The 16,776-nt window shown below is 51.6% G+C and overlaps 1 protein-coding gene across 3 annotated transcripts in view; it reads left to right on the top strand.

Moving 5' to 3' along the window:
* The window catches only part of STK35 (serine/threonine kinase 35), an 80,604-nt gene that overhangs the window by 40,006 nt on the left and 23,822 nt on the right, over positions 1-16,776 (top strand). Inside the window, exon 4 of one of the 3 annotated variants that reach the window (XM_005672793.3) lies at positions 1,611-5,993. The exons of the other annotated variants lie outside the window; for them this stretch is intronic. The gene's annotated coding sequence lies outside the window, so the exon portion shown is untranslated. Of the gene's footprint in view, positions 1-1,610; positions 5,994-16,776 lie in introns of those variants that run through there. 3 annotated transcript variants of the gene reach the window in all.

The raw sequence follows: 16,776 nt of genomic DNA, 5'->3' as shown, positions 1-16,776 counted from the left end.
TCATTTCCTCTGTCATATATCATTGAGTAGATGGATCATTTGCTTCAGTCTATCTTATTTTTGGCTTTGTGGGTTATTGCCTCAATTTAAGTACTACTTCAGTGGACATCTTTATTCATGAAGTCATTTTCATATTTAGGATAAGCGTTTAAACTAAATTTCTAGAATTACAGGGTCTAAATACATCCAAAGCTCTGAAAATGCTGCTAGGTTGCTTCCAGAAGGCTTTGTTGGGGTCTTCCAGCGGCGAGCGTTCTGCATGGCACCTTCCCGTGGCCAGAAACAGTTTGGACGGTTCAGTGGCTGGGGACCATGGTCTCTTTAAACTTGACACACTCATCATCTCTGGTTGGGGACAAATGTCTAGAAGAAGATGGCCTCATCAAGGGGTGGGTTCCTCCCGTGGGCCGGGTCTTTGACAGTTATTCGGAAAAGAGCCCCTGTTTCTCAGAGGAGGGGATGAGGCTGACAGGTAGAAAGTAAATTGTCTAAAATCACCGTGTCCTGCTGCCTCTCGCACAGACTAGCCAAGCGCCTCCCCAGGCCCCAAGGGTGACAGGCCAGTGTTGCCAGACTGTACAGGTGGCAGGTAATGGTGAGGCGGACACAGGGCTGGGTGGGCACACCTGTCGGGCTGCAGAGAGCTTATCGAGCCTTGAAGCCATTGGGGGGGTGGGTTCAGGCACACGGGGAAAGGTTGGTCTTCTTCAGTCATTCAGGGCGAGGGTGGGCACTTAGAAACTCGTAGCTGACGCTCTCCGGGACAGGCAGCTCCCAGCTCAGGGCAGCTCAGACTGGGCAGGATGGGGGCTGGCCCAGGGCTAATCTCTGTGGGCTCTTACATTCTAGGCCGTCCTCGAGACCAGGTCCCTGAGACATGGGCCCCTGGTCTTGTTGAGACCTGGCACCAAGGCCATTGCCAAAAAATAGCTGATGATAATCCAGCCAAACCCTGCTGTAAGTTTTCTACGTGTTAGTCCATCGGGCCCTCATAATAACCTGTGATGTGGTACAGGGGCCGAGACCAAGGAACCAGAGGACTGGGCCACGGTTCCTGCTCCAGAACCTTGTTCCTGCCCACGGCAGTATCAGTGAGAGTCAGCAGGCAGCTCTGGGCACAGCCCTGCCCCCGCCTGCAGGCGTGGTCCCTCCTATGACCAGTGCAGATTCTCAGGCCACAGCCTCACTTTTCTTGTCACTGAAATGGGATAAGTAAACTCGAGAGGGTTGCTGTGAACTTTGAGTGCAACGCGATTAGTCCGAGAGGGTCCCGTGACCTCTTGTTCCTACCAGTGCAGGGAAGCCAGAGGGAGGGATGGGGTTCGTGCTGGGCTTTGTGTGGCCGGCTTTCCAGCCAGAGTCTTCTGCCCCTCAGTCAACATGACCTCAGGCGCAGCACTGAGAAAGGAGAATAGTGTGTATCTGGCACGGTGGTTGTAGTGAGGCCGGATTCACCCCATGTGGGGTGTTTAGGAGCCTCCTCCCCAGCCCCCAGCACAGGTCCCTGAGTCCTTCTGGGTTGCGTGCTGGCACCTGGTGGGGCTTCTGAAACTTGGAGGTGCCCCACACCCACTGACCCCCCTGTCCACTCTCCCCGCCTTCTCTTTCAGGTTGATCCTCGGACCCACAGTCTCATCACGTCTCGCACAGAGGACAGCAGAGGGTACAGGTGGTGGCTTGGCCGGTTGGCGATCTCCCAACAGCTGGATCTCCAGCAATGTGAAGCTTTTGTTTGGGTTTCCCCCTCCTTTTAGTTTTGCTTTTTTTTTGTCATCTTGGTCTTTTCCTTTTTTTTTTTTTTTTTTTTTTTTTTCTTAATTTAAATGATTAAGACTTCAGAAGAGCAGAAAGCCATGCTGTGGACAGGCACCAGTTTCTTTAAAGAATTCAATATGGACAAAGCATATGTATAAATTTCATTTTTAATTTGTATAAGGGGTTAGGGAGCTCTTTTGGTTTTGTCCTTTGTTTTCCCCGCCTTTCTCTTATGCGAGCTCTTAGTGTAACACCCCACTTCCCCAGAGAAGGCCTGCCCCTCCAAGGAGAACGTGGGGATTTCTCCTGGAATCGGGGGTATAAAGCCAGGAGGCCTCCGTGCATCTCCCCACCAGAGGCAGGAACTGCTGGACCCCTGGTGGGCTGCTCCTGGCTGGCCCTTGGGCCTTGGTGATGCTCAGAGCCAAGAACCACTTGGAAGGGAAAGACCAGGGCTGGGCCCCGAGAACACAAGGAAGAAGATCCACATTTCGGGTTTGTTCTTTCAGCCATTGGAAGCCCCAGGCCACACCAGGACTTACAGTGGTGGGAATCCGTTCTTGCCACTGCCCTTGTAATAACCGGGAGTTCCGGGAGGGGGGCAGACGGTGACTGTCTCGTCCTTCCTGGAGGCCGAGCGGCCCGCCCACCCCAGCTCTACAAGCCTACCTTTCTGTTAGTGATCTTCCTCCCAGAGGAGGGTCCCCAGGAAAAACGGTCGTGCCAAACCCTCTGCCCGGGACACAGCTGGGTCTTCGGCCAGCATCTGTCACTCCTGTGAGGTTAGCACCCATCACCTACTGCCTCCTGGATCGTCGTCTTCCCAGATGTGCCCACCTGATGTCCGGGTTGCCGGAGACCACCTGAGCCCGAGATGCAGTTGTCATGTTGGCATAAGAACAGGGTGTCCTGAACTGGCTGCCACTGTCTCTCCTCCCAGGAGGGTGTGCCCCGTGTGCCAGGCCCAAGGGTGTCACAGGTAGATGGTGACAGTGTTGGGTATCATCTCCCAGCCTCAGTGGAAACGTGTCTGATGGGAAAGGGCAGACCTGCCGCGTGCAGGAAGCTGACGGTAGACGCGGCCACTGGGCACCTGTGGGCTCGCCAGACGTGACCCCTCAGCCCCACCACCACCGTCTTTGTTCCGCTTTCCATCTGCACCCTTGCTGCCTCCCTACTCCTGGGCTTCTGAAGCGGGGTGTCCTCTTGCGAGGAGAAGGGGAGCTGTGCCTGCGTCCCCCCTCACCTGGAAGCCCCTTTGGGTGCTCCAGAGGCATCTCATCCATTACGGCCAAGCAGGGAAGGAAAAGGAATTCTTGTTTTGTGTTTGTGTTTTTCGTTTTCTCTAAACCAGCCTAGGATGCTTAGGGAAGGTGTTGGAAGGCATTTAAGTTGGTGTGTGTCCAAGGGGGCTTCCCTGCAAAGCCGCAGCCCTTGGGCGCTAGAGGCTGGGGAGGGACCAGCCCAGCATCAGCCCAGACCTGCAGGCTCAGCAGTATGTGCTTTCCGCCTTTTCTCGAGCCCCTCAGATGCCAAGGCTGCTTCCTCCTGGGCAGACAGACTGCAGGCCGTGGTTAGCAGGACCTGAGTGTGCTCCGCGCCGCAGCTGGGAGGGCAGCATCCCCTGGCTGCGGGCGCTCCTTCTCTGCAGGGCAGCCCTCTCTGTACATGAGCGCCCGAACCCAGTCCCCACTCGGCACCCCCACCTCCCCCTGGCCGAAGCCCTCGCGCTGAGGTCCTAGTGAGGGTTCAAGTCTAACAGCTTATTTACCTTTTGCTTCTCGTTCCCTCCCACCCTCGCCGGGTCTCTTAGCTCTGACTGAGCGAGGTCTCAGAGCTGTGGGTCACAGGGAAGGCGGGTGGCCTTGGTCGGCGTGGCCAGCCTCCACGCACCCTTGTCTCGCAGGACCCCCAGCCCTTCCTTGCTTGGTGGCAAGACCTTCCCGAGCTCCTGAGGCCCGGCTTGTAACCCCAAGTGCCTGTCTCGTCTCCCTCCCCTGCTCTCTGTTTCATCCAGCCGGGGCGGCCAGGTGAAAGTCAGCCCAACCGTCCAGGCCGGCTCTGCCCAGTCGGCGGACTAGCCTGGGTTGGGCCAGGCAGCTGTCCCCTCCCCCGGCCACCCTTCACCTCTTCCCTCTGGGGCTCAGCCTCCTCACCTCTTCCTGCCTCTTCCCCGTCTCCACCCGGGGCTCGGGCCTGGCAGCCGTTCCTGGGCGCGTCATCTCAGCGCCACCAAGTTGGCTCGTCCTGTTCAAGTCCTAGGAGTTCCCACCCTTTAAACTAGAAGTCAGTTGGTCTCTTCCCTTGGACCTGTGAAAAGGATAGGCTGTTGGAGGGAGGAGCTGGGCCTCAGCCCTGTGGACCTGAGCTTCGCGTCCCCCTCAGGGAGGTATCAGCAAGACGGATCGTACTAGTGCCTTATGCCACGGCCCTCCCCGGCCAGCCGCCCGGCTCCTTTGGAAGCGCGTGGCTTCTCTCTCCCTGTCTGCGTCCATCGGTCCCTTAAACTCTCACTCCCACTCACAGCCCCGCGGGAGGATGTCCCCCCACCCCTTGCAGAGAGTTGTAGCCAGGCAGGTGACTCCCCACCACAGGGCACTGGGGGCAGCTCCCACTGGGGACAGGTGTGCTTCAGACAGGTAGGCCCTGCCTCCTCCCACCCAGCGGGTCCCCACCTCTTACCTCCAGCCAGGAGGATGCACAGCCTCTCCCCGCGAGACCGGATCCATCTGACCCCCTCCTGGGCACCGCGACTAAGGTCACAGGCCTTGGCCTCTTCTCATCGCAGAGTCCCCGGGGAAAGGTGGGGAACCCTTTCCCCTCACCAAGAGGTGGTCCACAGCCCCTGGCTGCCTTCCTGAGGGAGCACGTTCAATGTTTACTTAAGAAATACCCTGTTTACAGCTGGAGGAGAAGCGTGCCCAGCACTGGGTAGAGATTTGACCCTGGCCTCCTTTGTGGCACTGCCGGTGGTGACCCCAGAGCGAATGAAGGCGGGGGGGCACGGGCCCTGCACCCCCTCTGCCCCCGACCCCGCGGTGCTAAGACCACTCGCCACCTTCCTTCCTCGCAGCCTTCTTGGCCCTGGACATTCCCCGCCTCCCTCCCTCCCTCCAAGATTCTCCTTAACATATCGGTTATGCCTAGAAAACCAGTGTTGGAGCAATAAGATAATTTTTTTGGCTTGAATCTTTTTCTAAGAAAAGGAAAAAAGCAGGCATCGTGGACCTCTTCTTTCTTGTTCTGCTGTTGGCTGTCGACCTTTGTAGAAGACAGATCTTTCTTGGATGGCTACCTGGGTTCAGCCTGGGGTGTCTAGGAAGCTTGGGGAGGTGGGAGCAGGGCCTCCACCCCTTAGCTCTCCACCCTGCCTTGCTCCGCACCTGGGCTCCCCGCCCTGCCCCCCGAGGGTGCTGCTCACCTCTGCCCCTCACCTGCCGCTCCCTCCATGCCCACCTTGAGGGCTCGGCCTCTAAGTGGGGCTCTTGGGTTCTTACTCCTTTCCCCAACCTGGGCCTGTCTGGCAGCCCAGTTGCTGGAGTCTCCTTGGACCTGGTGACCTGGGAGCTGCCAAGCTTGCCCTGCTCCGCTCCCCGGGCCCCCGGCTCGGGGCTGAGGCACAGCTTTTGGGACAGTGCAGGCCATCTCTGATCCTGCCCTGCCAGGCGTGGATGGCAGGGGCTCCTGTCTGCAGAGGGGGAGCCAGGAGTGTGCCGTGAGGTTGGCTGATGTCATGATCCACAGCCAAGGGATGATTCCACTGCCATCAGAGCCCCCGAAGACTGCAGGGGTCATGGTCTTCCCTGAGAGGCCTCAGGAGGAAGGGAGTTTACTTGGGGACATGTAAAAAATCGTGCTGTGCTCCAGGCGCTTCTTTCAGTCAGCGCAGGGGAGTGTGTTGCAATGATTGACATTCGCGTGGGGCCAACTTGGGTGTGAGGGAGGTTTTAACCCAGACACAAGGTTAGTTTCAAAGACTAGTTAATAAATCTATTTTTCTTTATTTTCTTTTTTTGCACAGAAGCTGGTAATCTAGGACCTACGTGTGAACAACTTTATATATGAATATTTTTTGTACTTGGTTTACTTGGGTTGGTATGATAACATTATATTTAAGTTCCTTGAACACTGTGGATCCCCCTAATGTGTATGAATGACTGAGGCTTTGTAAATTAAGGGACGTTTGTGTGAATAAAGTTATTTGATGGGGTCAAAGAAGCCATATGTGATTTGAAAAAGCGTACTTTGTGCTTTTGTCGCCTCCCATGTTCGGGTCCTGGTGGAGGAGCAGCAGGAGACGAGGACGCCGGGCCTTGGATGAGAAGATGCCCTGTGGCCTTGAGTGGTCCTCGCACTCCACACCTGGGGCCGGAAGCCCCCCCAGGCCTGGTCTGTGCACCCCAGAGTCTGGGGCCCAGCCAGCTCTGCCAGCCCCTCCTTTCGGCCCCAGCTCTGTGTTTCCGCAAGTTCCGCCCTCAAGGATTTTTAATGTAGAGATGAGAGGACTTTCCAAACCACAGCAGCAGGGGGAAGGGGATGTTTTTGAAAAAAGCTCGGCAGTGAGGTGGGCTCTCAGAGGAGCAGGGTGGGGCTGGGCTGAAGAGGTAGCACCTGCTTCCAGAGAGCAGTGGTCGGCCTGGGGGAGGGAGAAAGGGCATATATATATATATATATAGCCCATCTTTTTTTTTTTTTTGCTTTTTTTTTCTTTTGTCCTTTTTTCAGGGCCGCACCCGCGGCATATGGAGGTTCCCAGGCTAGGGGTCTAATTGAAGCTGTAGCTGCTGGCCTACACCACAGCCACAGCAACACCGGATCCTTAACCCACTGAGCGAGGCCAGGGATTGAACCCGCAACCTCATGGTTCCTAGTCAGATTCATCTCCGCTGCACCACAACAGGAACTCCTATATATAGCTCATCTTGATCTGCCTGATTCCATGAGGAGAGAGGACCGGCATTTCTTAAAAGCCATGTGCTTCTGTTACCTCCAGTGGTTTGTGTGGTATGTGCCCCTCTGCTGATGACAAAACCAAAGCTCAGAGGAATCCAAACTGCTGGGTGCATGCTTGGTGCACCAGGGGAAGCCACGTGTCACGTGGCGGCTGGGAGGGGAGATTCAGCCTCACTGCACGTCCCTGTCCTCGTGTACAGTGCAGGCAGTGGTAGCTACCTTCAGAGCACCTGAGGTTTCAGTAAGAACCTAGTATTGGGCCCAGCACCTAGTGGGCTCTCAACGAATGGTTCTGTAGTTTTCTTTTCCCAAAGAGACAGGTTTGGCATTCACCAGGCACCTGCTGCACGCCAAGCCCTGACTCCTGGCGCTGCACAGCCTCTGCCAAGCCTAAAACTGGACAGTTGGTGTTTGACATGGAACCCACCAACCTGGGCTCCTGAGGAGACGTGGGGAGCCCAGGAGGAACAGAGCTGCAGCAGGACAGAGTCAGGACTTTGGAATGTAGATTCAGAGGAAAAGATAAGACAGGCTTCCTGCCTAATCTGAGAGCCAGCGAGCTGCATTCCAGGCCAGACTTTGGTATCCAGTGGCCGCTGAGGATGAAGCTTCTGGCAAAGGGTACTTGCGTGCTTAGCCCAGGCACTAGCCTCAAGCTTGGAGAACAACCCACAAGTATGTTTCTTCTTAATAACTGCTGAGATAATTTCACTCCTTTGAAGTGTACACATGAGTGGTTTTTAGTATATTCAGAGTTGGGCAACCATCACCACTATCTAATTCCAGAATATTTTTATCACCTCGAAAAAAAAAAAACACAGGCTCATTTGCAGTCATCCCCTCCCAAATACACCTCCCCAGCCCCACCCGTGCTAGGTGACCATTGATCTGCCTTTGTCTCTATGGATTTGCCAGTTCTGGACATTCCAGATAAATGGAATCATGCAGTATGTGACACAAAAGTTTCTGTCTGGCTTCTTTTATCTCTAATGTTTCCAAAGCTCATCCATGTTGTTAGCATCTATGAGTGCTCTGTTCCTTTTTATTGCTGAATAGTATTCCATCATGTGGTAGTGCCCCATTGTATCTCCACTCACCAGTTGATGGACTTGTGGACTCTCCATTTGGGGGCTGTTGCTACTGTGAATATTGACATACAAGCTTTTATGTGGCCTCTGTTTTTAATGCCCTTGGGCACATACATATCTGGAAGTAGGATGGCTGGGTCATATGGTAACAGCATAATTATTGAGGACCTACCAAATTGTTTTCCAAAGAGGGCACACCAGCCGTGAGCAAGGGTTTCACTTTTTCCGCATCCTTGTCCACACTCGTCACTGTCTTTCTTGTCATCCTAGTGGGTGTCACAGATGTCTACACCACAGTACTGCTAAGGTGGTTTCAGATCCAGTCACTGCTCCAGCAGGCGTGGGGCGTAGGCTTCAGAGGACACAAGACAGGCTCTGCTGTCTGTTGGTTCCTTGACTTTGAGGCAGATTGCCTTTCTGACTTCATTTTTCCCATCTGCAAAGTGATAAATACCCACTTCGCGTGGTGGTTGGCAGGACTGAAGGATTTCGTGCCACATCCATGGCGGCCACTCCAGGGCTTTTCCTCTTCCCTGTATCCTGGGCCCTGGGGGTTAGCTAGGGCAGGGATCAGAAATGAAGCGACTTTGAGGGGCTCAGGTGTCGAGTCTGGGCATGGGTGACAAGGAACAGTGGGAGGACCTTGCCCAGGAGCCTACAGGGTAGAGGGCAGTCCCAGGACATGAACCAGGGCTCCCGAGCTGGCCCACTCTGCCTGCCGCCCCCTCCATCCCTGCGGTTAATTCACAGTCCATTTCATTCCCGCCAACCTCTGAGAAGGAGTGAAACCCACTACTTGAGAAGGAATCACCCCATGTGGATGATGATACTATTGGGTTCCAATTTCTTTTATCAGGAAGAAGGATGAGCCAACTTTTTCAGTCAAGGACCAGAAAGCCAGCACTTGACTCTGGGTGGGCCGTGGCCCCTGCCGCTGCCCCTCAGCTCTGCCGTTTTCCCACACGAGCAGCCCCATACAGCGTGTGAGCGGCTGAGTGTGGCCGTGAGCCAGCTAGATTTTAGTTATGGACACTGAAATTTGGATTTCATAGAATTTGCACTAGAGTGTCAAGAAATAGAATTTTCCTTCAGCCGTTTGAAAATGTTAGAACCACACACCCAGAACATTCGAGAGCTGGGCCCATGGCGCACAGCCAGGATGGGGCTATGTCCCCAGGCCTGTGTTGTTGGGTCCATAGCAGAGAATGAGATCATGCAGCACGTCGGTGATGGAGCAGGAAGCAGGCCCAGAGGCGCTGCTGCATCTCTTGCTGGCCTATTGGCCACAGCCCTGGGTGTCCGGGAGGGAAGGGCAGTGGAAAGAGACACCCGTCACCCACCATCTGACATATTTCCGTGAATCTAGAAGCAGCAGAGTATGAAAAACAGTTGGAACGGGAGTCAAGAAACCTGAATCCAGATCCTGCATGGCCTCCTACCAGCTGTGGGATGTGGCAAATTCTCTCTCAGCTCTGGGCCAAATAGTATGGTGGAGTCTAGAGTTAGAGAGGCTGGGCTCACTCCTTTGCCACTTAACGGTCTTGCCACCATGGCCTGGTACTCTCGGAGCCTCCGTTTCCTCTGTGAAATGGCAATAACACCATTACCCACTTCATAGATTTTTCTGAGAATTGATGATAGTGCATATATATTCCATTATTTAGTGCCTGACATGCAATGCAGCAAATTAGCCGTAAATGGTATCTTTATAATACTGTTTTAAGTGGAAAATCATCCTTTAAGGTGCTCAAAAAAGGCAAGGGGTGCTCAAAGTTCAAGTACTGGGAGTTCCCCTCGTGGCTCAGTGGTTAACGAATCCAACTAGGAACCATGAGGTTGCGGGTTTGATCCCTGGCCTCGCTCAGTGGGTTAAGGATCCGGCATTGCCGTGAGCTGTGGTGTAGATCATAGATGCAGCTCGGATCCCGCATCGCTGTGGCTGTGGCGTAGGCCGACGGCTACAGCTCCAACTAGACCGCTAGCCTGGGAACCTCCATGTGCTGCCAGTGAGGCCCCAAAGAGACCAGAAATAAACAAACAAAAACAAAACAAAAAACAAAGTTCAGGTACTATTCGAGAAAGGCTGCATGTTTCATTCTCTCCAGGTCCCAATGCGTAATTAAAGCTCTGAGAAGTCCTGTAATGAGTCCTATTTCTCAAACGTCATGAATCATCAGTCACCAGTGCTTCTACACTGAACACCTATTAACACCTCCTGACACTAGTGCTCCGGGGAAATGCTATGAAGCCCACTTTGGGAGATGCTAAACAAGACCATTCATTCTCGCAGTTCTCAGATCCTTCCCCAGTCAGGGGACTTGAGCCGCCCCATCCTGTTCCGCATGGGGCTAGAATCACGACCCTCTTACAAAAGCCTCCAGTAATTGCCTCTGCTTGGTCTGCTGTTCCTTGAGGGCAGATCGGAATAGAAGGAATTTAATAACCGGGGTCTGGGTCCCCTGCCAAAATTCTGCAGGGCCCCAATTCAGACAACTCGAATGCGGTGAGAACAGAGAGCAGGGCCCCAGCCAGCAGGCCAAGGCCACGGCCAAAACCCTCTCACTCCTGGTTCCCACGTTGGCAGAGCCCAGCCGCCCTCCAGCTACTGTTTACCCAGCGCGATGAGCAATTAGCCTTCTGCTGGGAGGCACCTGTCCTTAGCGAGACCGCACACAAGCCTGCCGCGACACGGCCTGGGTCCCAACCAACCTGCTCTACTTCTTTAAGGACTCAGTTTCCTCAGAGGTAAAATGGGGTCATAACTGCACCTGTGTCTGTGAGGATCGGTGCAGCTGCCTGAAAAGAGACCCCCAAATAGGAGCAGCTGAAACGAGGGAAGCTGGTTTCTCTCTCACACAAAAGTGCAAGGCGTCAATCCAGGGCTAGGATGCACATTACACGACATCATCGGGGGGTCCATCTCCTTCTGGCTTCCTGTGGCAACATCTTCAGCATGTGGCTTCCATCTTTAAGTTCACCTCCCCGTCTAGGAAGCCTGCTGGAATTCCAGGCGTTTTCTCATCTCAGGCAATAGCAAAGGGGGAGGGGGGAAGAGAGCGTGCCCCCCACCCCCGTTTTGACGGAGCCTTCCCTGAAGTCCCCCATCAGCCTTCCACTTACATCTCACTGGCTAGAACTTAGCACGGGGCCACATATGGTGCCGAAGGGGACACCAAAGGGGCAGTGGCCTCTACCTAAGATTGAGGGGAGACTGGATGTTGGGGAGACAAGGAGTGACTGTGCCTCCAGCTCATTCTAATAAAGGTTAGGGATTCCCATTATTAATAGTAGTTGCAGGGAGTTCCCACTGTGGCTCAGCGGTAACAAACCCAACTAGTATCCATGAGGATGCTGGTTCGATCCCTGGCCTCACTCAGTGGATTAAGGATCCAGTGTTGCTGTGAGCTGTGGGTGTAAGTTGGCTGACACAGCTTGGATCCTGTGTACCTGTGGTGTAGACCAGCAGCTGCAGCTCCAATTCAACCCCTAGCCTGGGAACTTCCATGTGCCATGGGTATAGCCCCACCTAAAATGCAAAAAAAAAAAAAAAAAAAAAAAAAAAATTGTACTTGCAGACATGAGTTCAAAAAGAAAAGAAATAACCAGATTAGCCAGAGGGGATCCAGGGCACCTAATTCAGAATGGGGACAGTGACCATCTGTGGGGCGATAGCAGGGAAGCTCCCTGATGCTCAATACATATGTATCGAGTGCCGTCTAGGTGTCAGCCCTCTTCTGGGGCTGGGGACAGACAAAAGGTGGATGAAAAGGCAGTATTCTTTGGGGACTAAGAGAGTGGGGTCTGAAATACAGTGCCAGGGTTAGAGTCCCAGGCCTGCCACTTCCTGTGTGATCCCAGGCAGTTTGCTTAACCTCTCTGGGCTTCATTATGAAGTTTCCAGCTAGGGGTCAAATCAGAGCTGCAGCTGCAGCTGCAGTCTACACCACAGCCATAGCAACATCGGATCCCAGCTGCATCTGCAACCTACACCCAGCTTGCAGCAACACCAGACCCTTCACCCACTGAGCGAGGCCAGGGATCGAACCCACTTCCTCACGGACACTGAGGCACAAGAAGACCTCCCGGGCTTTGTTGTCTTCACTTCTAAGATGGAGAAGATGATAAATACCATCACACAATTATTCTGAGAACTGAATGAATTAATGCAAGTAAAGTGCTTTGAACCCTGCAAAAACCTCTGCTCTCTCTAGAAGACTCGCATTGCTCCTGACACCTATTCTGCTTTCCTCCGCTGCCTTGCGTGTTCACTGAGCACCCACTCTGCTGGGCACTGCAGAGCCAAAGACGAACTACATCTGGACCCGATTCCCTCACCCCAGGGATGTTCCTGCACTCCCACCTGTGCACCAGCTGACAGTCCGGAAGGAGACCAGGCAGAGGTGTGGAGTCAGGAGGGGACAGCCAGAGAACGTACCCTGAGGACACCGGTCCAGGCAGGATGGATCTAAGGGGCTCAGAGACTTGGGGTTGGTCCCAGGCTCTTGGCAGGAGGCAGCCTGTCCACATCTGTGTCCCATAGTTCTGGACAGGCAGCCAGGCCTGTGGACGGATGGACGGGACCCCGGGGGAGGAGGCCACCCAATTCCAGCACAGAAAATAGTCCTTTGTTGTCCTGGGTCATCAGATGAGCAGTAATCTGGGAACAAAAGGTGATTAGCCGTGGATGCCTGCAGAGCTGGGTCAGTCGCCCTCGCCCCACTGCCCAGCCCATTCTCTCTGCTCTCAGGACAGTTTCTCTGACCCCTTCCCCTCCTCCACGCATAGACACAGACACGGCCTCTTCCTGAGACCCTCGCACGCCCTCCCCAGCCACCTCTGGAACGTGGTTACAGCAGTGAGTCCTGCCCGCCTGTGTCGGTTATTCATCTATCACCTCTCAGTTCTAAATATTCCTTCAATATGTGCTCTGTGATAAGCAACAGAATTCCTCTAAGCATTTCTCCTTTAAAAAAAGCATGATTTTAACCTCTGAGGAGGAGATTCCAGAGGGCCATGGTGGGAGGAAACAGCTCCCTGCAAATTCCAGCTTGGGGCTGGAGACCTGCGGTGGATCCCTATCCAAGCCAAGGGCACAGAACTTGCCATCTGCCTGAGACTTTGCAGCTTCCACCCAGTGATAACCTTTCCATGGCACTCTTTTTTTTTTTTTTTTTTTTTTTTGTCTTTTTATCTTTTTAGGGCCACACCTGTGGCATATGGAGGTTCCCAGGCTAGGGGTCCAATCAGAACTGTAGCTGCCGGCCTGCACCACAGGGACAGCAACGCCAGACCCGAGCTGTCTGCAACCTACACCACAGCTCACGGCAACACCGGATGCTTAACCCACTGAGCAGGGCTAGGGATCAAACCCGTGTCCTCATGGATGCTAGTCAGTTTCGTTAACTGCTCAGCCACAGCGGGAACTCCTCCACAGTATTCTTTTTATTTTTTTAATAGTTAATGAATATTATTACATTTATAGGTGTACAACAATCATCTCAACCAAATTTTACAGCATGTCCATGCCTCAGTGCACCGCACCACCCCCCCAACCTGCCTCCTTTGGAAACCATAAGTTTTGCAAAGTCTGTGAGTCAGTATCTGTTCTGCAAAAAGTTCATTGTGTCCTTTTTTTAGATTCCACATGTCGGTGATAGCATTTGATGTTGGAACATATACACAGTGGACCTTTATTCAGCCACTGAAAGGACAGAAATAACAGCATTTGTAACAATATGGATGGACCTAGGAATTATCATACTAGGTGAAGTCAGTCAGATAATGAGACACACCAACTCCACAACATTCTTGAAGCCGCAGCCTCTCCATGGCCTGCACACAGCTGCCTGTGGCCTGGAGAGTCTCACATACCCAGTAGGGCCCCTTCTGCAAGCCTGTGTGTGGCCCAGATGGTCTGAAGATCACCTGTCCCAATTGCACCCAGGCTCCCACTGCCCAGGACACTGTTTGCTAAAGGCTTGCTGCCCCTACACTTATATACCCTGGAGGGTTGCCTATTGCTTTCCCAGAAATTCCAGACCAGCTGCAGCCTGGCTAAATCCTCCGACTGCTCTGCTCTCTGGGGGCTGCACCATACCTTTTCCAACAAGGTCTAAACCGTTGCCAAGTTTGTCCTTCCTCGGGCATTTATGAAACAACTACCACTGACGTCAAACTTAACGGTGAAAGACTGAATGCTTTCCCCCTAAGATCAGGAACAAGAAGGGCTGTCCACTCTTACCCTTCAGCATTGTGCTGGAGTTTCTAGCCAGTGCAAAGAGGCAAGAAATAGAACGAAAGAAAGAAAAAGAATGAGATTAGGAGGTCCCGCTGTGGCTCAGTGGGTCAAGAACCCAACGTTGTCTCTGTGAGGATGCAGATTTGATCCCTGGCCTCACTAGGTGGGTTAAGGATCTGGTGTTGCCATGGCTGCAGCTCCAGTTCCACCCTTAACCTGGGAACTTCCATATGCCACAGGTGTGGGCTTAAAAAAATAAAAATAAAAACGTATGGGAGTTCCCATCATGACTCACTGGTAACAAACCCAACTAGTATCCATGAGGACACGGGTTTGATCCCTGGCCTTGCTCAGTGAGTTAGAGATCCAGCATTGCCATGAGCTGTGGTGTAGGTCGCAGATGCGGCTCGGATGCAGCGCTGCTGTGGCTGTGGTGTAGGCTGGCGGCCACAGCTACAATTCAACCCATAGACTAGGAACTTCTACATGCTGTTGGTGCGGCCCTAAAGAAAATAAAGTATGTAATTATGGGAGTTCCCATTGTGGCTCTTAACCCAATTATCATCCATGAGAATGAGGGATCAAGCCCTGGCCTTGCTCAGTGGGTTAAAGGACCCCTCGTTGCCATGAGCCATGGTGTAGGGTATAGACGGGGCTCAGGTCTGGTGTTGCTGTGGCTGTGGTGTAGGCCAGCAGCTGCAGCTGCAATTCAACCCCTAGCCCAGGAACTTCCCTATGCCATAAACTAAAAAAAAATAAAAAATAAAAAGTATGAGATTAGAAAGAAGTAAAGCTGTCTTGATTAGCACATGTAATTTATGTAGAAAAATCCAGTGGCATCTAAAAAAAAATGCTACTAGAATTTGTTGAGTTTCGCAAGGTTCAGGCTACAAGATCAATATACAACAGTCAATTGTATTTCTCTATGCTAGCAACGAATAATCAGGAATCGAAATACAAAAAAAAAAAAAACCATTTACAATGTCATAAAAAAAACATGAATTACTTAGCGATGCCAGATACGAAAGACTTGTACACTGAAAACTATAAAACTGAGAGAAATTACAGAAAACATACAAAATCGTGAGATAGTAGTTGATTTTCACTATTTGTAGATTCCTCATTTGTGAATTCACATACTCTCTAATGTTCATTCATGACCCCAAGATTCACAGGCTGCCCAGGGCAGCACAATGGCACTGTTCCCAGCACAGGTCAGCAAGGTGATGCTCTTCCTTCTCCTTTCAGACTCTCAGGAAGCGTCCTTTTCCAAGTCTGCTTAATGCGATGCTCTTCACATTTGTACTGTTTGTTGGTGATTTTTTTTTTTTTTTTTTTTTTTTTTTGGTCTTTTTGCCTTTTCTAGGGCTGCTCCTGCGGCATATGGAGGGAGGGTCCCAGGCTAGGGGTCTAATCGGAGCTGTAGCCTCCGGCCTACACCACAGCCACAGCAACATGGGATCCAAGCCGCATCTGCGACCCACACCACAGCTCACAGCAACGCCGGATCCTTAACCCACGGAGCAAGGCCAGGGACCGAACCCGCAACCTCATGGTTCCTAATCAGATTCGTTAACCACTGAGCCACGACGGGAACTCCATGTTGGTGATTTTTAAGTGACCCCCAAGCATAGTGCTGCCGTGCTCCTTCATGCAAGAAGTCTGGGACATGCCTTATTTCCAACACTTGAGGGTTAAGAAAACTTCATTCACACCTGAGTTATAATGCTGTTGGCTGTGAATTCAATGCTAATCAACAGTAAATGTAACAAAAAGTGCCTTTAAACAGAAACACACAAAAAACAAGTTTATTTATTGATCACTTAACTTAAAAGAACCTAACCCTATATTTCCCCTAGGAGTGATGGCTCAGTGTTCACTAATTCAGTGTTCATGAAGATTGTATAGACTATAAGAACTGGGAATAATGAGACGACTATATTTGTTTATAGGTCAGAAAATTCAATATTAAGATGGCAATTCTTCCCACATTGATTTATAGATTCAATGTAATTCCAGTCAAAAATCCCAGCAGGATTTTCTGTAGAAATTGATAAGCTGATTTTAAAATTCACATGGAGGGAGTTCCCTTTGTGGCTCAGTGGTTAACGAACCTGTCTAGCATCCATGAGGATGCAGGTTCGATCCCTGGTCTCACTCAGTGGGTTAAGGATCCGGTGTTGCCATGAGCTGTGGTGTAGGTTGGGAGCTGTAGCTCTGATTAGACCCCTAGCCTGAGAAGCTCCATATGCCACAGGCGCAGCCCTAAAAAGAAAAAAAAAAAAAAAGGCAAAATAAAGTAAAATTCACATGGAAACATAAAAGACCTAAAATGGTCAAAACAGATTTGAAAAAGAACAAAGGCTGACACTATCTGGTTTCAAGAATTATTATGAAGCTACAGTACAATCAGAACAGTATGGTATTGTCATAAAAATAGACATGTAGTTGAATATAACAGAATAGAGTCCAAAATTATACCCACACATATTTGGACAACTGATTTTTGACAAAATTATGTTGACAGTGCAGTGAAGAAAGGATAGCCTTTATAACAAACGGTGCTGGATAAACATATAAAAGAAAAACACTTTTAAATTATGCCCCACACTGTATACAAAATGTAACTCAAAATAGATCATAGACTTAAATATAAAACCTAAAACAACAAAATTTCCAGAAGAAAATGGAGGAGGAAAATCTTTGTGATCTGCGATTAGCTAGGCAAATAGCTCTTAGATA

Source organism: Sus scrofa, chromosome 17, assembly GCF_000003025.6.
Source record: "Sus scrofa isolate TJ Tabasco breed Duroc chromosome 17, Sscrofa11.1, whole genome shotgun sequence".
NCBI classification, from domain to species: Eukaryota; Metazoa; Chordata; class Mammalia; order Artiodactyla; family Suidae; genus Sus; species Sus scrofa.
The sequence above is the reverse complement of the archived record's forward strand: the minus strand, read 5'-3'. Positions and strand labels throughout refer to the sequence as shown.